Here is a 24,966-nt window from a genome sequence, read left to right on the forward strand (position 1 = left end):
CGGCTGCGCTCAGCCCGGAGCAGCACCGCGCATGCTCCGCACAGAGAGGCGACTTCCGGGGCGCGTTCTGGCTCCTGTGACGAAAATAGGGCGTATTCATTCTCGCCCGGCATTGCGGGTAGTCTTACCCGCCATTATTTCATTACGTTCCTCAGGGTGAGAAATTGGTTCCGGCACTTTTCATACAGTTCGGTGTTTGTACCGAATGGGGCGGCCGCATCGGTGCTCTTCTCTCTGATCGGCCCCTGTTAACGGCTGTCATCTGTTTAGGGGGCGATATGCCACAGGGCGCCTGCGCGGCCGCCATCTTTCTCAGGTGCAGCAGAGCGCATGCGCGGCCGTCGTTGACCCGGAAGCCGGAAGAGAGAATCTTGTGAATTTCTCTCCTGGACTGAGAGTGAAGTTTCTTTGGAAACTCCTTTAGAAAGATGAGGATTTACTCACGGGAACTTCAAACCAAACATCACATCATCATCTGACAGAGTTACTCCATTCAACAGGACCTGAATATCATTGGGAGGTAAAATGGTTTGTCTGTTCTGTCCGTGGATAAAGATTTCAGAGTGACTGGGAAAATTTAAACGACCATTCCAGGGTAAATTTGAGACTAATTACACATCACATTGGGGAAGTTAAATAATTTGCTGTTGTACTCTTATGTATGCAGGTACATTTTGAAATTACCGAATTAGCATACTTGGCAGGTCAACTGGGCAAACTGCTGACCTTCTTAGTAGTGAGAGTTACTATCCGGGATTTTGTTAGGTTTGTTGTTCCTGTTGCATTTCATTCAGCTCATCGTGTTTACAAAGTAAGTATTCGTAGAACATAGAACATTACAGCGCAGTACAGGCCCTTCGGCCCTCGATGTTGCGCCGACCTGTGAATCCACTCTAAAGCCCATCTACGCTATTCCCTTATCATCCATATGTCTATCCAATGACCATTTGAATGCCCTTAGTATTGGCGAGTCCACTACTGTTGCAGGCAGGGCATTCCACGCCCTTACTACTCCGAGTAAAGAACCTACCTCTGACATCTGTCCTATATCTATCTCCCCTCAATTTAAAGCTATGTCCCCTCGTGTGAGACATCACCATCCGAAGAAAAAGGCTCTCTCTGTCCACCCTATCCAATCCTCTGATCATCTTGTGTGCCTCAATTAAGTCACCTCTTAACCTTCTCTCTAACGAAAACAGCTTCAAGTCCCTCAGCCTTTCCTCATAAGATCTTCCCTCCATACCAGGCAACATTCTGGTAAATCTCCTCTGCACCCTTTCCATTGCTTCCACATCCTTCCTATAATGCGGCGACCAGAATTGCACACAATACTCCAAATGCGGCCGCCCCAGAGTTTTGTACAGCTGCAACATGACCTCATGGCTCTGAAACTCAATCCCTCTACCAATAAAAGCTAACACACCGTACGCCTTCTTAACAACCCTCTCAACCTAGGTGGCAACTTTCAGGGATCTATGTACATGGACACCGAGATCGCTCTGCTCATCCACACTGCCAAGAATTTTACCATTAGCCCAATACTCTGTCTTCCTGTTATTCCTTCCAAAATGAATCACCTCACACTTTTCGGCATTAAACTCCATTTGCCACCCCTCAGCTCAGTGCTGCAGGTTATCTATGTCCCTCTGTAACTTGTAACATCCTTCCGCACGGTCCACAACTACACCAACTTTAGTGTCATCTGCAAATTTACTCACCCATCCTTCTACCCCTTCCTCACAGGTCATTTATAAAAGTGACAAACAGCAGTGGCCCCAAAACAGATCCTGGTGGTACACCACTAGTAACTGGACTCCAGTCTGAAGAGTTCCCACCAACCACCACCCTTTGCCTTCTTCCAGCTAGCCAATTTCTAATCCAAACTGCTAAATCACCCTGAATCCCATGCCACCATATTTTCTGCAGTAGCCTACCTTGGGGAACCTTATCAAACGCTTTACTGAAATCCATGTACACCACATCAACTGCTTTTCCCTCATCCACCTGTTTGGTCACCTTCTCAAAGAACTCAATAAGGTTTGTGAGGCACGACCTACCCTTCACAAAACCTTGTTGACTATCACTAATCAAATTATTCCTTTCCAGATGATTATACATCCAATCTCTTATAAACCTGAGATACCCTCAATTATGACTCAGGCGAGGAGTTTGATAATACAAAGGCTTTAATTACCAGAGAACCAGACAGCTGCCGAGAAGTGTGCTCACTGCACGCTGCCTACTGAACATAACCTTATATACAGCTTCCTGGGGGCGGAGGTGGAGTCCCCCAGGGTTCCAAACCCGGTCTTAAAGGGGCCTACGCATTAAAGGTACATGTGTATACAGATATCATTCATCACAATCACCCCCTGTTTAAAAAAATGCATAGTCCATCGGGGGTGAAGTGGAATGAAAAGTTCAGTCTTTTGGGTGGTCTGATTGCCCGTGTCGACCTTCTCAGCTCCGGCGGTGGTGTGACAGATACGGTCGTCCTCGGTGGTGGTATATCCGGGAGCACGGTTGTCTGAGCCTTTTCCCGCGTTGGAGCAGGGGGGGTATCCGCGGTGACTAGGGTGATTGGTGCCGGCGCCGGCTGAGGGGGGGGGGGTGGGGGCGCTGTCGGAGTTGACTGCCGGTGCTGGGAGGGGAGCATCGGTGGAAGGGGGGCGAGCCAGTGGGTGCCAGGTCTCGCAGGGAAACGGTGTTCTGCCTGCCATCGGGGTGCTCGACGTAGGCGTATTGAGGGTTTGCGTGTAGTAGTTGGACCCTCTCGACCAGTGGATCTGTCTTATGGCTCCTCGCGTGCCTCCGGAGTAGAACTGGTCCCGGAGTCGTCAGCCAACGTGGAAGCGAGACCCCAGAGGTGGACCTCCTGGGGAAGACAAACAAACGGTTGTGAGGGGTCTCGTTTGTGGCCGTACAGAGGAGCGACCTAATGGAGTGTAGGGCATCGGGTAGGACCTCCTGCCAGCGGGCGATTGGGAGACTTCTTGACCATAGGGCTAGAAGAACAGCCTTCCAAACTGTCACGTTCTCCCTCTCCACCTGCCCGTTTCCCTGCGGGTTATAGCTGGTCGTTCTGCTCGAGGCAATGCCCTTGTTGAGCAGATCTCGACGCAGCTCATCGCTCATGAACGATGTACCCCGATCGCTGTGGATATAAGCGGGGAAACCAAACAGCGTGAAGATGCTGTGCAGTGCCTTGATTACGGAGGCCGAGGTCATATCGGGGCGGGGGACAGCGAAGGGGAAGCGGGAGAATTCATCGATGACAGTGAGGAAATAACTGTTGCGGTTGGTGGAAGGGAAGGGCCCTTTGAAGTCCACGCTTAATCGCTCAAAGGGCCCAGAGGCCTTTACTAGGTGAGCCTTGTCTGGTCGATAAAAGTGCGGTCTGCACTTCGCACAGATCTGGCAAGCCATGGTCATGGCCTTGACCTCCTTGGTGGAGTAAGGCAGGCTGCGGGACTTGATGAAATGGGCAAGCCGGGTGACCCCCGGGTGGCAGAGGTCATCGTGGATGGCCCGCAGACGGTCTTTCTGCGCGTTGGCGCATCTGTGGCGGGACAGGGCATCTGGGGATTCGTTGAGCTTTCCCGGATGATATGTAATATCGTACGTGTAGGTGGAGAGTTCGACCCTGGACCTCAGAATGTTATCATTCTTTATTTTGCCCCGTTATACGTTATCGAACATAAAGGCGACTGACCGTTGGTCGGTGACGAGGTCGAACCTCCTACCGGCTCTGTAGTGCCTCCAGTGCCGCACGGCCTCCACTATGGCTTGTGCCTCCTTCCCGACTGCAGAGTGTCGAATTTCCGAGGCGGTGAGGGTTCGGGAGAAGAACGCTACAGGTCTGCCCGCCTGGTTGAGGGTAGCAGCCAGGGCGACGTCTGATGCGTCGCTTTCTACCTGGAAGGGAATAGTTTTGTCCACCGCGTGCATGGCGGCCTTGATGATATTGGCCTTGATACGACTGAAAGCTGACTGAGCCTCAGCCGTCAGGGGAAAAACCGTGGTCTTAATGAGTGGACGGGCTTTGTCTGCACATCTGGGGACCTACTGGACATAATAGGAAAAGAGCCCCTGGCACCGTTTGAGTGCCTTGAGGCTACGGGGGAGGGGAAGTTCCTTCAGGGGGCGCATGCGGTCGGGGTCTGGCCCGAGGACCCCATTTTCCACGACATAGCCGAGGGTGGCTAGCCGGGTTGTGTGGAACACTCATTTCTCTTTATTGTATGTCAGATTGAGGGCCCGGGCGGTCTGGAGGAACTTCCTCAGGTTTTCGTCATGGTCCTGCTGAGCATGGCCGCAGATGGTGACGTTGTCTAAGTACGAGTATGTAGCCCGTAAGCCGTACTGGTCCACCATTTGATCCATTGCCCTTTGTAAAACGGAGACTCCGTTTGTGACACCGAAAGGGACCCTGAGGAAGTGGAAGAGCCGACCGGCTGCTTCGAAGGCCGTATAGGGGAGGTCCTCTGGGCGGATAGGGAGTTGATGATCGGCCGATTTTAGGTCGACTGTGGAGAATACTCGATACTGGGCGATTTGGTTCACCATTTCTGCAATGCGGGGAAGTGGGTACGCATCGAGTTGCGGAACGCGGTTCATGGTCTGGCTGTAGTCCACCACCATACATTGTTTTTCCCCGGAGCAGACTACCAGTACTTGTGCCCTCCAAGAGCTGTTGCTAGCCTCTATGACCCCTTCTTTTCGTAGCCGCTGAACCCCTGACTTGATGAAAGTCATGTCTTGGGAACTGTACCGCCGACTCCTGGTGGCGACGGGCTTACAGTCGGGGGTGAGGTCCGCGAAGAGGGGGGGGGTTGCAACTGTGAATGTCGCCAGGCTACATACCGTGAGCAGGGGCAGGGGTCCGCCGAACTTCAGGGTCAGGCTTCGGTGGCTGCACTGAAAGTCCAGACCGAGCAGCAGGGCGGCGCAGAGGTGAGGGAGGGCATAAAGTTTAAAACGGGCGTATTTGGCGCCTTGGATAGCGAGGTTAGCGAAACAATACTCAGTGATTTGGACCGAATGAAACCCAGATGCAAGGGCGATAGTTTGGGAGGCGGGATAGGTGCGCAGGGAGCAGCGTCTTACCGTGTCTGGATGGATAAAACTCTCCGTGCTCCCAGAGTCAAAAAGGCAGGGGGTGTCGCGGCCGTTGATTTGAACCTGCATCATTGAGTTTCGCAGGTGCTTTGGCCGAGATTGATAGAGCGTGATCGCTCCTAGTTGCGGGCAGTCAGAGTCCTCGGTTGAATCGGACTTGCAAAATGGCCGCCGCCGTCGGTCGCATGTTTTGAGTTTTGAAGATGGCTGCCGCCAAGATGGCCACCCCCATGACTCGCACGAGTCCTACGATGCGTCGGAAGTAGGCATTTCTAGCCGCCGCGCGGCCACGTTGCGGGGCCTGTGGTCCCGGGAGTTCGATTTCTGGGTCCGATGAGACCTTTGGGCCCAGCCAGGCAGACCTTTGCGAAGTGCCCCTTCTTTCCGCATTCGCCGCAGATAGCAGAGCGGGCCGGGCAATGCTGGCGCGAGTGCTGGCCTTGCCCACAGAAATGGCATTGGGGGCCCCCCGGTGTGAGCGGGTCGCCGCGCGACGCAGGCCTGAAGCGTGGCCGAGTCTGGAGGGGTTCGCAAGTTCCGCGGAGTACGTGCGGAGATTTTGGCGGGCCGCTTCCAGGGAAGAGGCGAGCGTTACCGTGCCTTGGAGTTCCTTCGCTCCGTCTTCTAGGAGCCACTGCCGGATGTACGTGGATCGGATACCGGACACGAAAGCATCACGAATATGGAAGTTCATGTGGACTTTTGCCGTCACCTCTTTATGGTCGCAGTTCCTGGCGAGTGCGTTTCCCCAGAGCGCTGGCAGCAGGGCGAGAGCAAATGTCTGCCGTTTCATACGTCGTAGCTTTCTCGATCACGGAGGATAGTGGGTGGCCCACCCGGGCATCTAGTAAGCTCAGCTTGCGAGGTCCGTCAACTTCAGTCTCTGAGGAATTCAGATAGGCCTCAAAGCACCGGAGCCAGTATTTAAAAATTTCAGTGGCTTCCGGCGACCGAGCGTCCAAATTGAGCTTCTATGGCTTTAGACCGCTGTCCATCTTGATGTAATCTGGTAATTAAATTGAGATACCCTCAATTACGACTCAGGAGAGGAGTTTGATAATACAAAGGCTTTAATTACCAGAAAACCAGACAGCTGCCGAGAAGTGTGCTCACTGCACGCTGCCTACTGAACGTAACCTTACATACAGCTTCCTGGGGGCGGAGCCGGAGTCCCCCAGGGTTCCAAACCCGGTCTTAAAGGGGCCTACGCATTAAAGGTACATGTGTATACAGATATCATTCATCACAAAACCTTTCCAAGACTTTGCCCACAACAGAAGTAAGGCTCACTAGTCTATAGTTACCGGGGTTGTCTCTACGCCTCTTCTTGAACAAGGGGACAACATTTGCTATCCACGAATCTTCTGCCACTATTCCTGCAGACAAAGATGACTTGAAGATCAAAGCCAAAGGCTCATAAATCTCCTCTCTAGCTTCCCAGAGAATCCTAGGATAAATCCCATCCGGCCCAGGGGACTTATCTATTTTCACACTTTCCAGAATTGTTAACATATCCTCCTTATGAACCTCAAGTCTTTCTCGTCTAGTAGCTTGAATCTCAGTATTCTCCTCGACAACATTGTCTTTTTCCTGTGTGAATACTGCCGAAAATTATTCATTTAGCACCTCTCCTATCTCCTCGGACTCCACGCACAAATTCCCACTACTGTCCTTGACTGGCCCTACTCTTACCCTAGTCATTCTTTTATTCCTGACATATCTATAGAAAGCTTTATGGTTATCCTTGATCCTACCTGCCAAAGACTTCTCATGTCCCCTTCTGGCTCTTCTTAGCTCTCTCTTTAAGTCCTTCCTAGCTAACTTGTAACTCTCGAGCGCCCTAACTGAACGTTCATGTCTCATCTTTACATAAGCCGTCTCCTTCCTCTTGACAAGTGTTTTGACTGCTTTAGTAAACCACGGTTCCCTCACTTGACCACTTCCTCCCTGCCTGACAGGTACATACATATCAAGGACACGCAGTAGCTGTTCCTTGAACAAGCTCCACATTTGAATTGTGCCCATCCCCTGCAGTTTTCCTCTCTATCCCATGCATCCTAAGTCTTGTCTCATCGCATCATAATTGCCTTTCCCCCAGATATAACTCTTGCCCTGCGGCATATACCTATCCCTTTCCAGCACTAAAGTAAACGTAATCGAATTGTGGTCACTATCACCAAAGTGCTCACCTACCTCCAAATCTAACACCTGTCCTGGTTCATTACCCAGTACCAAATCCAATATGGCCTCGCCTCTCGTTGGCCTATCTACATGCTGTGTCAGGAAACCCTCCTGCACACATTGGACAAAAACTGACCCATCTAAAGTACTTGAACTATAGCGTTTCTAGTCAATATTTGGAAAGTTAAAGTCCCCCATAACAACTACCCTGTTGCTTTCGCTCCTATCCAGAATCATCTTTGCAATCCTTTCCTCTACATCTCTGGAACTTTTTGGAGGCCTATAGAAAACCCCTAACAGGGTGACCTCTCCTTTCCTGTTTCTAACCTTAGCCCATACTACCTCAGTCGACGAGTCCTCATCAAACGCCCTTTCTGCCACCGTAATACTGTCCTTGACTAACAATGCCACCCCTCCCCCTCTTTTACCACCTTCCCTGAGATTACTGAAATATCTAAACCCTGGCACCTGCAACAACCATTCCTGTTCCTGCTCTATCCATGTCTCCGAAATGGCCACAACATCGAAGTCCCAGGTACCAACCCATGCAGCAAGTTCACCCACCTTATTCCGGATGCTCCTGGCATTGAAGGAGACACACTTTAAACCAGCTTCCTGCCTGCTGGTACACTCCTGCAACTTTGAAACCTTACTCATGACCTCACTACTCTCAACCTCCTGTAAACTGGAGCTACAATTCAGGTTCCCAATCCCCTGCTGAACTAGTTTAAACCCTCCCGAAGAGCATTAGCAAATTTCTCCCCAGGATATTGGTACCCCTCTGGTCCAGGTGTAGACCATCCCGTTTGTAGAGGTCCCACCGACCCCAGAATGAGACCCAATTATCCAGAAATCTGAAACCCTCCCTCCTGCACCATGCTTGTAGCCACGTGTTCAACTCCTCTCTCTCCCGATTCCTCGTCTCGCTTGCACGTGGCACGGGTAACAACCCAGAGATAATAACTCTGTTTGCCTTAGATCTAAGTTTCCACCCTAGCTCCCTGAATTCCTGCCTTACATCCCTATCCCTTTTCCTACCTATGTCGTTGGTACCTATGTGGACCACGACTTGGGGCTGCTCCCCCTCCCCCTTAAGGATCCCGAAAACACGATTCGAGACATCACGGACCCTGGCACCTGGGAGCCAACACAAATCACGAGTCTCTCTCGTTCCCACAGAATCTCCTATCTATCCCCCTAACTATGGAATCTCCAATGACTAATGCTCTATTCCTCTCCCCCCCTTCCGTTCTGAGCAACAGGGGCAGACTCTGTGCCAGAGACCTCTACCCCATGGCTTACCCCTGGTACGTCCCCGTCCCCCCCAACAGTATCCAAAGCGGTATACTTGTTACTAAGGGGAACGACCACAGGGGATCCCTGTACTGACTGCTTCTTCCCAGCCCCTCTCACCATCACCCATCTATCTTTATTCTTTGGAGTATCTACATCCCTGAAGCTTCTATCTCTAACCACCTCTGCCTCCCGAATAATCCGAAGTTCATCCAGCTCCAGTTCCCTAACGTGGTTTCTGAGGAGCTGGAGATGAGTGCCCAGATGAAATCAGCAGGGACACTGACGGCATCCCTCACCTCAAACATTCTGTAGGAGGAACATTGCACTGCCTTCCCTGCCATCCCCTCTAGATAAAAAAAGAAAAAGAAAGAAAGTGCTTACCTGTTATTCACTCTACCCCTTAGTTTAAAAGAGGTGGAAGGGTGGGGTCACTACAAGTGTAGTGTCTAGGGTTTAGAAACTGCCCAACTTAAATACAGGTAAAAATAAAACACTTAACCAGCACCCACTGCGCCCCACATGAAAACAGCAATCAGCTGTTATGGGCCTGCGCAAACAATTTAAATCTTTACTACTTACCCAGCAGTCACTCAGTCCTCACTCCGACTGGGTTCAGCTGGAAACTCCCTACAGTAAGTTTTTTTAAAAAATTTACTTCCCTTCTCAGGAAGCACTCACTCAGTGAAGGTCTACTGCCCTTTGCTGGATGCTTGCCTTCACTTGAACAGCTATGGTCTCTTGCACAGGTATGCCTTCAAGTTACGGTGACCACAATGCATGTATGCAAATTTCCCCCGCAACAGCCAATCAGCAGCTCAACTCTACTGCCCTCTGCTGGATGCTTGCCTTCACTTGAACAGCTAGGGTCTCTTGCACAGGTACACCTTCAAGTTACAGTGACCACAATGCACGTATGTAAATTTCCCCCACAACAGCCAATCAGCAGCTCCGCTCTACTGCCCTCTGCAGATTGTGGTCTGTAGATTTTTAAGTTATATCAATTCAAATGTCTATCTAAATACTTTTTAAATGTTATGAGGGTTTGTCCCATTATTTCAGGCAGCATGTCACAGATCCTCACCACCCTCTAAACCTCCTAGTCCTTCACTAAATCTCTGCCCCCTTTTATATGTATCCCTTAATCAAAGGGAATCGGACCTTCCTATCCAATCTATTTAGATCCCTCAGAAATTTTTAAAAATATAAATTTATATTTTTTTCCAATTGAGGGGCAATTTAATTTTGCCAAGCCTCCTACCCTGCACATATTTGGGTTGTGGGGGTGAAACCCACACAGACAATGGGAGAATGTGCAAACTCCTTACAGACTGTGACCCGGGGCCAGGATTGAATCTGGGTCCCCAGCACGCAGGCACACAACCACTGTGCCACCATGATCCCCCAGAATTTTATACCTTTAGAATAATCTTTACTATTATCACAAGTAGGTTTACATTAACACTGCAATGAAGTTACTGTGAAAATCCCCGGAACCACACCCCAGCACCTATTCAGGTACACAGAGGGGGAAATCAGAATGTCCAATTCACCTAACAAGCACGTCTTTCGGGACTTGTGGGAGGGAACCCATACAGAGACTGGGAGAATGTGTAGACTCTGCGCAGACAGTGTCCCAAGTGGGAATTGAACCCCGGGACCCTGGCACTGTGAAGCAATAGTGCTAGCCACTGTGCTACCGTGCCGTCCATAAAACAGTTGAGCTCAATGTTCTCAGATTAAAGAAGCTGAAGCGCCCAACGTGGGTCTTGAACCCACGGCCCTGGGATTAAGACTCCCATGCTCTACCGACTGAGCTAGCCAGGCTGCTTTCCATAATTTCATTTTGGTCTCCCCTCAGCCTTTTCTGTTCCAAAGAAAACAGCCCCAGTTTATCCAAACTTTCCTCAGAGCAAACATTGTCAATTTCGGGTCAATGATCTTAAATCCCCTCTGTGCTCTCTCTGGTGCAATCTTCCTCTACAGGAATCTAGCTCTGGCCTAACTAGTCCTGTCCTGCCATTTATCATGTAATCCTTTGCCTTGTTTCCCCTCCAGCTTTCTTCCTCACTATCAAGTGTTCAATTATTTTTGTGTCACAGGTAAACTTCTTCCACATGTTCCTACATTTACTTTCAAATCAGTGATGTCACCAGGAGTGAAGGGCCCAGTACTGATTCCTTTGAAACCGGCACTGGAAACAGCCCTTTGATTTTCTCTATTCTTTATGGGATGTGAGTGTCTGGGTTGCCCATTCCTAATTGCCCTTAAACTGAGTGGCTTGCTAGGCAATTCAGAATTAACCACATTTCAGTGAGTTGGCCAAATCAGGTAACGCCGGTGCAGACTCGATGGGCCGAATGGTCTCCTTCTGCACTGTAGATTCTATGATTAATTCCGACCTTGGATCACTGTCTCTGTGGAGTTTGCCTGCGTCTGCATAGATTTCCTTTCTGGGTGCTCTGGTTTCCTCCCACAGTCCAAAAATGTGCAGATTAGGTGGATTGGCTGTGCTAAATTGTCCCCTGGAGGTGTTACGTGGATAGGGTGGGGAATTCGCCATGGTAGCGTGCTCTTTCAGAGGGTTGCCACAGACTCGATGGGCCGAATGGCCTCCTTCTACACTGAGGGGATTCTATGATTCTCCATTGGACCCAATGATATATTCACTCACACACTGCAGCCTGACTCTTATGGGAACAGACACTGTGTTTGTTTCTCTCCAAGTGAGTGAATCCTTTGCTGTTTCTCCTCTGGGCCCCATCTCCACTATTATTGTCTGATTGTCCCACTGAGACTCTCACTGTTATTATTGGACAATCAGCGAGTCAGCCTGAGCCTGTGGCCGCTCTCACCATCTGTAACCGTCACAATGCCTGGGTGATTGACGGCAGCTCTGGACCAATAGAAGCTGGAGGGGCAGGACTGGAGGACCGACCGAGAGCGCTGGTCCTCCAACCAATGAATGAGTGGCGGGGCCCGCTGCGATTGAAGCATGTGCTGTGTGGGTAATGGAGATGCAGAAGGGCTGTGTCTTCAGATCCGAAATTGGTGCGAGGCGATTAACAATATGGAGGGAGCGAGAGATCGTGGGGGTGGGCGGAAACGTCGTGTAAAGCTGTTGTAAGCCACAAACTTCGGAAAAGAGTTGAAGATTGTTTATAAATATGAGAAATGCCAATAAAAAGTTTTTTTTTTTTTTAAAAGGAAAAGAGTTTAAGGTACCCAGTTTGTACTGAGCGGAGCTACGGCTCCTCATGTTCGGCTCGGGTTAACGGCCGCCATCTTTATTGGATGTGCATCAGGGCACATGCGCGTTTGTCATCTTTGTAGGGGGCGATGTTTCAGTGAGTGGGAGGAGCTTGTTCCTCATTGTTCAGAATGGAGGCAACTTGTCCATCAAACTGCCTCACCCTTTGAGTCCCAATGTCTTATTGATGATGCAAAGCGGTGGCAGAGATGGAAAGGAAGCCAATCCTGGTCTCCGGATTTCAATGTCTCATTGGACGTCCTGTCCCATGTGTCGAAAGCTCTGCGGCTCTGTTCAGTCACACAAAGACCCAGGGTAGAAACTCACAACCCTGAGTCAGCATCACCCTAAAATCAGGGGACTGCTGATGATAAGAGGGACAGTGTGCAGCGGTGATGGGGAGGGCATGAGCGGTCATCAGGGAGCAGGAGGAGAGAATGTGGTGAATTTCTATCCTGGACTGATAGTGATTAATTTTGGAAACTCCTTTTACAGGGGATTAGTCGGGGTGGATTTACACTCAGCAAATTCAAACCGGGAGAAATATTTATCTTTCCAGAATTTTATTTCTGGACTGACAGTGATGCCTTTGTAAACTTCTTTCACAGGGGCTTAGAAAGGGATTCGCAGACAGGAAACTCACAACCTATCCTCACATCAAATTCTGACAGCACCATTCGAGTTATCAGGACCTGGAGGTTATCAACCTTTGTGTGTAAGCATTGAGTTCAGATCATTACCACTCACTGTGTAAAATTTCTTCCTCATATCCCCCCTGTAGATCTTGCTCATAATCTCAAATCTGTGTCCCATAATCCTTTTACAATCTACTGATGGGAACAGATTTCTTTATCCTTTGCCGGGTTTGCTGTGGTCGTTTCCGGTGCCTGGGTCGTGCTGGGTGGTTCGTCCAGATTTCACTCCATTTTTCTGTGTTTATAGTGGCCGAATGGGCTTGTACCAGTCCATTTTTGGATCCAGTTCACAATTGAAGTTCACTCCAAGAATTAATTGATGTGTATCCCGGTCTGAGATAGGTCCCAACAATTTAATTTTAAAATGACACACCGTCCCAGTTAGGGGCATAGACATTCACCAGCACCACCAATGTACCCGCTGACCACCATGTATCTCCCATTAGTGTCCGCAATGACCCTAGGGACCCCTTTATTGATTAAAATTGCAGCATATCGAGCCCTTCCGTCAAAGCCCGAGTGAAACACTTGGCTCACCCCTCCGCATCTGGTCGGATCTCTAACCCGCAAGTGAGTCTCCTGCAAGAACACCACACCAGCATTTAGAATCTTCAGGTGAGTGAAAACCCTTGACCTTCACTGGTTCACCCAATTCCTTTACGGTCCAGGTGACCAGCCCTGAATTAGGGGATCACCCCCCCGCCCCTCCCATCACGGTAGCATTGTGGATAGCACAATTGCTTCACAAATCCAGGGTCCCAGGTTCGATTCCGGCACTGTCTGTGCGGAGTCTGCACATCCTCCCCGTGGGTTTCCTCCGGGTGCTCCGGTTTCCTCCCACAGTCCAAAGATGTGCAGGTTAGGTGGATTGGCCATGCTAAATTGCCCTTAGTGTCCAAAATTGTCCTTAGTGTTGGGTGGGGTTACTGGGTTGTGGGGATAGGGTGGAGGTGTTGACCTTGGGTAGGGTGCTCTTTCCAAGAGTCGGTGCAGACTTGATGGGCCGAATGACCTCCTTCTGCACTGTAAAATTCTATGAAAATCACGGAATCAGCCATTTCCACTGTGAGGGACTATCCAGCAAAGCTTCAAAAAGTACAGGCATAGGGTCCACCCAAGATGACTGCCATACCCCTATCCTCAGAGTAAATCAAAAACAGTTCGATAGTCATCATCAGTGAGCTACCACATTCCCCCCCATCCCCCCATTTCCCACCAACGCCCCAGCTAGACACACAAATTGAAATCAAACCCACTCCCCAGGCTCTGACCCAGAAGCTAAGCTTGCCGAACCAGCCAAAACTGGTTCACCGGCTGCAGCTTTACCCACCCCCCTTCTCACTCTCATTCACCAGCTTACTGCTGCCGGGGCAGCTCTCTTAGGACACCAAGAAAAGCAAAACAACAATATTACCCACTTCGAGGGTAAAACATATTTCGGAATGCAGTCCCTTACTAGATCTAGTTTCCAACGGGCCCGTCTCTCTCTCTCCTCTCTCTCTCTCTCCTATCTCTCTTGCCCCATAAGTGGAAAAAAATAATTGGGTACTCTAGATTTATTTAAAAAAAGAAAATCTTTACCTACGGACAGAACAGACAAACATTTTGTCTTCCACATTCACAGGCCAATGATATTCAGGTCCTGATGAATGAAGTGACTTAAGTCTTGATGTGAAGTTTGATTTGAGTTTCCATCTGGTTAACCGAGGACCGGGGTTTGATCCCGGCCCGGGTCACTGCCCGTACAGAGTTTGCATATTCTCCCCCTGTCTGTGTGGGACTCACCCCTACAATCCAAAAAGATGTGCAGGTCGATGAATTGGCCTCGCAAAGATTACGCCTCAATTGGGGGAAAAATATTGGGTACTCTTTTTTAAAAAAAAAAACTTTTAATTAAAAATAAACAAAAGACATCACTGTCAATCCAGGGTAGAAATTCTAAACAGACAATTCTAGTTTCTCTTGAACATTTGTTCCTCTCTTGTTCCCCCAAAGCTGTAAATCCCCGTCCCACACACTCTCCCTCCTCCCTGGGCTGAAATCCAAACCCATCTCACCATCTGCACCATTTCTTTCCTCCACTCCCAGTTTTCTCCCTCCCTCTCCTCTGCCTGGGTTCAGTTCTCCAGCTCCTGTCTGCAGACTGACAATAAAATCAATGGGTCTTATTGGGGGGTTTGGGGCCTCCACCGGGTGTTTGTGAATTCTTCCCTCCCGCCTGCCAGGATTTCCTTCCTTGCCAGAGATCAGAGTCCTCATTGATGCTTTGAGCCCAACCTGGAACCACGCTAAATTGCCCCTTAATTGGGGAAAAGAATTACATGAAGGTTAGCGGCTGCACAAAGTGTTTCCATCTCCTCCCACCCATCTCCTTAACAGGTTGACGCATTTATTTGACTGAGTAAAAGGATGGTCTCTGGCAGCACAGTGGTTAGCACTGCTGCCTCACAACACCAAGGACCCGGTTCGATCCTGGCCCCAGGTCACTGTCTGTGCGGAGTTTGCACATTCTCCCCGTGTTTGTGTGGGTCTCAGCTCCACAACCCAAAGATGTGCAGGGTAGGTGGAATGGCGACGCTAAATTGCACCTTAATTGCAAAAAAAAAATTGGTTATTCTAAATTTATTTCAAAAAAGGCTTGTCTCTTTCCTCATGTTCACAATTAAAGGGGTGGGTTCCCCAGGAGATGGCTGGCATTTCAGGGCAATTAAATTAATAATGGACAGGGATATGTCCAGTGTTGTTACATGGTACAGATTAGATATATTATTTACCGTTGTGTAATAAAGTAAATGTAATATTTTTCACTTTGTAATATAAGACTGTAGCTACGTTATAGATTTCCAGTCGTCTCTTCCCTCAGGGGGTTGTTAGTCTTTGGATTTCTCTTCCATAGGGACCAGTTGTATCTGGGGGTCATTGAATATATTGAAGCACAAGTTTGACAGATATTTTATTGACAATGGAGTTAAGGGTTATGGGGAACAGGTAGGAAAATAGTGAGAAAGCTGAGATGAGGAGGGATTTCTTCACTCGAGGATGTGGTGAAGCTTTGGAATTCTCTACCCCAGAGGAATGTGCAGCCTCAGTCATCAGGTATGTTCAAGACAAATATTGATAGGATTCTAGATATTGAAGATATCGAGGGATATGGGGATCGTGTGGGAAAATGGTGCTGAAGTAGATCGGCCAAGGATCTCAATGAATGGTTGAGTAGACTTGGTGGGCCGAATGGCCTACTCTTGCTCCTATTATAATCTCTGTGTCCTGGTCAGGAAGCAGTGAGCTCAGCTCGGATCTGTCAATCAACATGAATCAGCACCTGCAGGAGAGTTGGGAGGGTGAATATTAGATACAGCAGAGTGAGAATGGAGGGAGAGTGTGTGGGATGGAGATTTACAGCTTTTGGAGAACAATAGAGGAAATTACATTTCATACGAACTAGAATTGTCTGTTCTGAGTTTCTATCCTGTACTAACAATGATGACTTTTGCTAATTGTTTTCAAAGGATATTGGAAGAGGAGGAATTATAGACAGAAATCTCAAAGGTCACGTCTCGATGTGACAAACTCAATCGATTCCTCCTGAACTGAATATCCTCAGCGAGAAGGCAAAATATTTGTCCGATCTGTTGGCTTCAAAAGATTTTAAACGTGAGTGTGACTGGAAAAGCACCAAGACCCACACAACACACACCCGAGTGAGAGTGTTCCATTGAACTGACTGTGGAAAGAGCTTTAACTAGTTACACAGCCTGAAAAAACATCGCACCATTCACAGTGAGGAGAGACAGTGCACATGTTCTGTGTGTGGACAAGGCTTCCACTGATTGTTCAATCTGGAGAGACACCAGGAGACCCAAAACATGGAGAAACCGTGGAAATGTGGGGACTGTGGGAAGGGATTCAGAGTCCCATCTCGGCTGGAGTCTCATCGACGCAGTCACACTGGGGAGAGGCCGTTCACCTGCTCTGTGTGTGGGAAGGGATTTGCTCAGTTATCCACCCTCCAGTCACACCAGCGAGTTCACACTGAAGAGAGGCCATTCACCTGCTCTCAGTGTGGGAAGGGATTCAGTGATGCAGCCGCCCTGCAGAGACACCAGCGAATTCACACTGGCGAGCGACCGTTCATCTGTTCTGTGTGTGGGAAGGGATTCAGTGATTCATCCAACCTGCGGGAACATCAGCGAATTCACACTGGGGAGAGGCCATTCACCTGCTCCCTCTGTGGGAAGGGATTCACACATTCATCCAATCTGCAGAAACATCAGCGAGTTCACACTGGGGTGAGACCATTCCCCTGCTCCCTCTGTGGGAAGGGATTCACACAGCTATCCAGCATGCAGAAACATCAGCGAGTTCACACTGGGGAGAGGCCATTCACCTGCTGCCAGTGTGGGAAGGGATTCACACAGTTATCCAGTCTGCAGAGACATCAGCGAGTTCACACTGGGGAGAACCCATTCACCTGCTCCCTCTGTGGGAATGGATTCACACAGTTATCCATCCTGCAGACACACCAGCGAGTTCACACTGGGGAGAGGCCATTCACCTGCTCTTAGTGTGGGAAGGGATGACGTAGAAAATAGGAGCAGGAAGAGGCCATTTGTCCCTTCACGCCTGCTCCGCCATTCATTATGATCATGGCTTATCATCCAACTCTTTTCACAGCAACTTCATTGCAGTGTGAATGCAAGCCTACTTGTGACAATAAAGATTATTCTTCTTAAGATGTGCAACGTAGGTGAAATGGCCACGCTAAATTGCCCCTTAATTGGAAAAAAGAATTGGGTATTTTAAATTTTTTAAAAAATCATTAATCTGTCTTCTGAACATCTGGGCTCCTAGCACCGATCCCTGCAGTACCCCACTAGTCAGTGCCTGCCACTTTGAAAAAGACCATTAATTCCTACTCTTTGTTTCCTGTCTGCCAACCAGTTTCTTGTCCATCTCAATGCACTACCCGTAATCCCGTGTGCTTTAATTTTACACACTAATCTCTTGTGAGTGATTTTGTCAAAAGCCACCTGAAAGTCCAAATATACCACATCCACTTGCTCCCCCTTGTCAACTCTACCAGTTACACCCTCGAAGAATTCCAGTCAATTTCGTCAAGCATGATTTCCCCTTCATAAATCCATGCTGACTCTGTCCGATCCTGCCACTGGTTTCTAAGTGCTTTGCTATAAAATCTTTGATAATGGATTCTAGAATTTTTCCCACTGCTGATGTCAGGCTTACTGATCTATAATTCCCTGTTTTCTCTCTCATTTTAAATAGTGGTGTTGCATAAGCCACCCTCCAATCTGCAGGAACTGCTTCAGAGTCTATAGAAGGTGACACCAATGCATCCATTATTTCTAGAGCCACTTCCCTCAGTACTTTGGGATGCAGATTATCAGGCCCTGGGGATTTATCGGCCTTCAATCCCATAAATTTCCCCAACACCATTTCTTTACTAATATTGATCTCCTTCAGTTCCTCCCTCTCACTAAATCCTGCGTTCCCCAACATTTCTGGTATCTGATTTGTGCCCTCATTTGTGAAGACAGAACCAAATTATGTATTTATTTGCTCACCCATTTCTTTGTCCCCTATTATACATTCCATTGTTTCTGGCTGAAAGGAACCTAAATGTGTCTTCACCAATCTTTTTCTCTTCATGTACCCATAGGAACTTTTACAATCAGCCTAATTTCCTGTATTCGGCCATTCCCAACATCACCACTGCAGTTTGGGGGTCTCTTTACTAATTTATTTCCCCCTTAGTGTTTCTGAGCTCTACCCATACAGATTCCACCTTGTCGGAGCTAATATCCTTCCTCACTATTGCATTAATTTCCTCTTTAACCAGCACTGCCTCACCACTTCCTTTTCCTTTTTGTCTGTCCTTCCTAAATACTGAATATATTCGATTCCCATCCCTGGTCATCCTGCAGCCATGTCTCCATAATCCCGATTATCTCACACCCGTTTATGTCTATTTGCGCGATTCACTCGGTTATGCCATCTGCAGTCACACCAGGGAGTTCATACTGGGAGAGGCCGTTCACCTGCTCTCAATGTGCAAAGGGATTTTGTAATTCATCGCACTCCCTGAGACACCAACAAGTTCACAACTGATTACAGGGATTGGATTCTGCTGTTATTGTTTCTGTTCTCAATTACATCCAGGACTGCAGTTTGTTCATTCTGTTGGTCAATGGGGATGGTCAGAGGGTTTCTTTCTGCTGGACTGGCCGGTCTCACAACTTCGCCTCTAGTGGCCTGATTCTCTCTGAGCCTTCTTGCGAATATCTGGTTGCACATTTCATAGATCATAGAATTTACAGTGCAGAAGGAGGCCATTCGGCCCATCGAGTCGAGTCTGCACCGGCTCTTGGAAAGAGCACCCTACCCAAGGTCCACAGCTCCACCCTATCCCCAGAACCCAGTAACCCCACCCAACTCGAAGGGCAATTTTGGACACTATGGGCAATTTAGTATGACCAATCCACCTAACCCGCACATCTTTGGACTGTGGGAGGAAACCCAAGCACCCGGAGGAAACCCACGCGCACACTGGGAGGATGTGCAGACTCCGCACAGACAGTGACCCAAGTCAGGAATCGAACCTGGGACCCTGGAGCTGTAAAGCAATTGTGCTAACCATAATGCTACTGTGCTGCCCTTTCACAAGGGGTGAAAGGGGGTTTGGAGGTTGGAAGATGTTTCATTGCCATTTCTGTTTAGAAACCCCAAAAAGCATGCCACATTGCCATGACGATGGGCTATGGTGGTTACATGGTTCTTTTTTTTTTAATGTAGAGTACCCAATTCATTTTTTCCAATTAAGGGGCAATTTAGCGTGGCCAATCCACCTAGCCTGCACATCTTTGGGTTGTAGGGGTGAACCCACGCAAATACGAGGAGAATGTGCAAACTCCACACAGACAATGACCCAGAGCTGGGATTGAACCTGGGACCAAGGCTCCGTGAGGCAGCAGGGCTAACCCACTGCGCCACCGTGATGCCCGATGGTTCTTTTGTTTAAGTTATCTTGATGCTTCTCACAGAATATCAGGGTCTGAGGGGCATGTTGTCTGAGGTGCACTGGGAAACTACATTAAATAGTATGGTGGGAGACAGGCAATCACTAATATTTAAGGAATTATTACAGATTTACACGGGGATCGGTTAGCTCAGTTGGCTGGATGGCTGGTTTGTGCTGCGTGACACCAACAGCACACGTTAAATTCCCATACCGGCTGAGATTATCCATGGTCGGTGTCAGTATTTATATTCCACATGATCCTCCGCCCACCCCTCTATATTTCCCCCATCAGCATCTCCTATTCTTTCTCCCTCATGTATGTATCTAGGTTTCCGTTCAATGTATTCATGCTGTTCACCTCAACCACTCGCTGTGGAGTGAGTTCCACATTCTCACCACTCGCTGGGTAAAGAGGTTTCTGCTGAAATTCTTATTGGATTATTGAATCCCTTCATAATCTTAAAGATAACATCAGGTCACCCATCAGTCTTCTCTTTTCCAGAAAAAAGCAGCCCCAGCCTTTCCTGAGTGTTAAATGCTCTCAGTTCTGTATATTTTGAATCTTGCACTTTATCCAATGCCTTTATTTCCTTTTTCTAAATGGAGATCACCAATGTTGACAGTGCTCCCAGTGTAGTCTAACCCTGGTTCTAAACAAGTTGAACATTTCGTCCGTGCTTGTCAATTCTATCCCTCTAGAATGGAACCCTATAGATGAACCCCACACTTTAGGAAGGATGTGAAGTTCTTAGAGGGGGTAGAGGACATTTACAATAAAAATAATGTCACAAGTAGGCTTACATTAACGCTCCATTGAAGTTACTGTGAAAATCCCCTAGTTGCCACACTCCGGAGCCTGTTCTGGTTCACCGAGAGAGAATTCAGAATGTCCAATTCACCTAACCACATCTTTCGGGACTTGTGGGAGAAAATTGGAGCACCCGGAGGAAACTCACCCAAACACAGGGACACTCAGACTCCGCACAGACAGTGACCCAAACCGGGAATCGAACCTGTGTAGAAGCCAGGTATTTCTAATACAACTAGTATAGGTAAAAGATAGCTGTTTAAGCATAAATATTTAGCCCCAGTTTTAAATACCCATTTAAAAATGAGAATTTCAGCACCCATAACCTCAGGTCATCTCAAAACATATAGCTTCAATAGATACATGAAACAGCATAATTCCATCATAGATTAAAACAGCACAGTTGCAAGACAGTTTGACACTATACTTGTGCTGCTGTCAAGGACAAGGGCTGAATTCCATGGCAACGAGGTGGCAGGAGTCCAGTAACTAAAGCTCTATTGTTCTCTTTTCAGGCCATTAGTGATTACAGCGTGAACCACATTCCATAGCTTATAAGGCCGAAACATTTTAATGGATAAAACATTGAATCAAATATATATTTGATTCCAGCTTTCTCAACATGAAGTCTCCATTGTTACATTAGCCAAGCTAGCTTAATTAGATGATTTAAGACAGATATGGAAGGGTATAACTGAAAAGTTTCCCCCCGCCATTTTAGTCTGTCTGTCTGTTCATCTGAATTTTGTAGTGATGTAGTGTTTTAGTGTGTTTCTGTAGTAGTGTTTAGTGTGTTTTTGGAGTGTAGTTTTGGAGAGTGTTTTTGAAGTCTTGACGTTTAGTTTTAGTTTAGCTCTCTCTCTCTTTTTCATGCTTCATTTCCAGACTTTGACCTTTTAAAAGTTACTTTCGAGCTGTCTGCCTAAGCAAGAAAATAATGTCTTGATTCTCTGAAAGCTTCAAATTGTCTACGAATTGCCTTTTAAATTACTTTCAAATTGTAATCAATAGAAGAAAAAAAAAACAATTCTTTTTGGCACCTGAGAAGTTTTACCTTAAATTTCTGCTGAGTCCCAGTAATCGCAAAGTGCTACTGGTAACCGAATTGTAGGAATAATATAAATTCCTTCAACTTTACACAGTCGAATAATAGTAGGAATCTAACAACTTGTCGTAGTTCGGCAGGATAAGATCCTTCAAATAAGAATCTTTCAACCTTGGACCCTGGAACTGTCAAGCAACAGTGCTAACCATTGTGCTAGAATGGCACCAGAGATGAGGGACTCCAGTTACTTGGAGTGACTGGAGCAGCTGAATTTCTCTCCTGAGATCACAGCATCTGGAGGGTGAGGAATGGGGCCATTCAGCCCTTTGGGACCGTGTCGGCTCCCTGTGGAGGAAGCCAGTCTGTCCATTGCCCCGTTCGTTCCCCAAATCCCTGTGGGTTTATTTCTCTCAGCGCCTGTCCAATTTCCGATTGAAATTCTTCCGTCATCTCTGCATCTCCTACCCTCATAGGCAGTAGGTTCCAGGTTGTTACCACTCGTTGTACATGGACATAAGGCTCCTAGAGCACATGAGTCTATTTGGCCCATTTTTCCTGTGCCAGCTCTTCGTGCAACGACCCATTTAATCCCAGAGTTCGACTATTTTGTTTTCTTTTTCAGAATTCTTCAAATTCCCTTTTGGAAGTTACAGTCCAATGAGATTCCAGCACCGTTTATAGACAGTGCATTCCAAATCACAACAACTCGCTGTGTTTTACAACAAATAATTGTGGTTATGGTGTATCTGGAGGTTCACAGAGTATTCAAAATGGTGTCAATGACGTGGTTATTACACAAAATTAAGACTCAATCTTTATCAATGATTCTGGTGAGGACACCGAGTGGAATATATCCGAGTTTGCAGACTAGAGCAATTAGAACAAGTGTACATTTCTATTAACCCTCTCACTACCACTGGACCTCCTAAAGTGTTTTCAATCCGATGATAGTAATAACCTTTATTGTCACAAATAGGCTTACATTACCTAACAGCACGTCTTTCAGGACTAGTTGGAGGAAAGCGGAGCACCCGGAGGAAACCCACGCAGACACGGAGAACGTGCAGACTTGGCACAGTGACCCAAGCTGGGAATCCAATCTGGGGCCCTGGCGCTGTGGAGCCACAGTGCTAACCACTGTGCTACCATGCTGCCCAGTGGAGTACTTTTGAAACATATTCACTGTTGTAATGTAGGAAGCTGTAAGTACGCATGTGTAATCACATTTAATTTTAAAATTGTTATTTTCATAGTGTATTCACTGTCATTAGTAACATGGTCAAGGAAGCCCTTTTATACCTCGAACATGTGGCTCCCTGCAGCCATTTCACCTTCTGTACCTTTTCTATATTAACTATGTATTGATTTCATCGCAAATAACAGCAATTAAATTAATGATTATTCAGTAGTGAACATTGATTATCATTAGTGAATTGGTGTGTTAGGTAATTATTTTGTCAAGACTAGATCTTTATTTTTAAAAATAACACGATCAACGAAAATGTTTCCAGAAACTGCAGAGCTATCAGAATTTGTTTGAAAAAATAAATTCCTTGTAATTTTGAGAAGTTACTAGACATCATATTCTGCCAAGACTATGTGGGCTAGGCAGTGGCGTAATGGTATTGTTACTGGGCTAGTAATCCGGAGACCCAGGTTAATGCTCTGGGTGGGGATCTGGGATTGAATCTGCCTGACAGATAATGAAATTGAATAAAAGTCTCAAATTAAAAGTCTCATGATGGTTAGAAAACCCCGTCTGGGTCACAAATGTCCTTTAGGGAATCTGCTCTCCTTATGTGGCCTGGCCTACACGTGACTCCAGATCCACGCAATGTTGTTGTTGATTTGTAAGTGCCCTCTGAAATAGCCTCACAAGACACTTAGTTCAAGGGCCATTGGAATGAGCAGTAAATGCTGGCCCAGCCAGTGACGTCCACCTCCCATGAATGAATAATTTGTAAGGCGGCTCATTGTTCAACCTGAAGATGAGTAAGAAACTGTTTCTTTGATTGGATTTGATTTATTGTCACGTGTACCGAGTACAGTGAAAAGTATTGTTCTGCGTACAGTCCAGACAAATCATTTCACACATGGAAAAACAAAGTGCGGATCTTGGCAGCTTGCTCAGGTCACTAAAGAATTTAATGGCTTTGTAGATGCAGATTAACATTTTAATCACCGTCTGAAACAAACCTAATGGTAATGTATGCTCATATAGACAGACACAAACAATACTGTAACTGAATTAGAGGAAATGGCAGAGATTTAACTGAAACACCTTGAGAAATTCGACTTTAATGATCGAGAAATAGGAAAAGCCACCCGGGGGATGTGGAAATCCAGGCTTAGTCCGGATTTGCTGTCTCCCCTCCTTTCTTTTACATGTATTTAGGCTGCAGAATGTTTCACACCAAAACACACGGGTCAAATATAAGCAACACATAATTCTCAATTCACTTCCATTTAATTGTATTTGACTTTGTTTAAAAGCTGACTGTGGTCAAACTGAACAAAGATTGATGGGATTTCTGTTACCCAGTGAAACGCTTTCTTTTCTTGGTCAGACATGTTTGCAATTCAATGGTGTATATTTCAGAGTTATTCAGGGTGAAGACTCGAGATCTATTCAATTCAAAATGAAGTCATATAACAAATAAATATACTATGTTCAACATTGAATAATAAAACAAATATTGAGTAAAATTGGTGGAAATTTTCAGTAGGAAGGTAAGAATGATGCATTAATTGAACAGAAAACATTGTTCCGTTAGATATTTACTGAACAAATGCTAAAGTTCAGCGTAAGTTCTATATCTTATGGTCTTACAAGTTGAGACATCTGTTTTAAAGGAACAGTTGTCTTCATGTAATCAGGGACCTGGCCTCCCAGCCGAACCATTGAAAGCTGCAGCAAGACTGTGCAGTTAAACGTTGCACAGGGCCACTGGGTACTGTGCTGCCAGCTGTTTCTGTGGATGTGAATGTTATCACATTCACCTAACGAGCAAAAGGTGCCTGGTTGGAAACTGGCAGAAGCATTAAATGCTTCTGATTTATGATGTGGAGATGCCGGCATTGGACTGGGGTGGGCACAGTAAGAAGACTCACAGCACCAGGTTAAAGTCCAACAGGTTTGTTTAGAATCACTAGCTTTCGGAGCGCTGCTCCTTCCTCAGGTGAATGAAGAGGTGGTTTCCACAAACACATATATAGAAAAATTCAATGATGCGATATAGTTCTTTGAATGCGAGTCTTTGCAGGTAATTAAGTCTTTACAGGTCCGGACGGTGCGACTGGAGAGAGGGATAATCGCAGGTTAAAGAGGTGAATTGTATCAAGCCAAGCCAGTTTGTAGGATTTTGCAAGCCCAGGCCAGATGGTGGGGGGATGAATGTAATATGACATGAATCCAAGGTCCCGGTTGAGGCCGTACTCATGTGTGCGGAACGTGGCTGTCAGTTTCTGCTCTGTGATTCTGTGTTGTCGCGCGTCCTGAAGGCCGCCTTGGAGAACGCTTACCCGAAGATCAGAGGCTGA

At 47.2% G+C, this 24,966-nt stretch overlaps 1 long non-coding RNA gene, 1 other non-coding gene and 1 pseudogene across 2 annotated transcripts; 2 read left to right on the forward strand and 1 right to left on the reverse strand.

Annotated features, from left to right (window-relative positions):
• The first annotated feature begins 348 nt into the window (after positions 1-348).
• On the forward strand, positions 349-22,839 carry LOC140419135 (uncharacterized). The gene is made up of 5 exons (XR_011945552.1): positions 349-520; positions 12,451-12,557; positions 13,029-13,152; positions 16,047-16,191; positions 22,403-22,839. It is a non-coding gene; the product is annotated as an uncharacterized lncRNA (long non-coding RNA).
• trnak-cuu (transfer RNA lysine (anticodon CUU)) lies at positions 10,347-10,419 on the reverse strand. Its single transcript has one exon. It is a non-coding gene; the product is annotated as a tRNA-Lys (tRNA).
• LOC140421360 (uncharacterized) lies at positions 16,287-22,839 on the forward strand (annotated as a pseudogene).
• Positions 22,840-24,966: the final 2,127 nt, after the last annotated feature.

The sequence above is a fragment of the Scyliorhinus torazame genome, chromosome 5, assembly GCF_047496885.1.
Source record: "Scyliorhinus torazame isolate Kashiwa2021f chromosome 5, sScyTor2.1, whole genome shotgun sequence".
Taxonomy (NCBI): domain Eukaryota; kingdom Metazoa; phylum Chordata; class Chondrichthyes; order Carcharhiniformes; family Scyliorhinidae; genus Scyliorhinus; species Scyliorhinus torazame.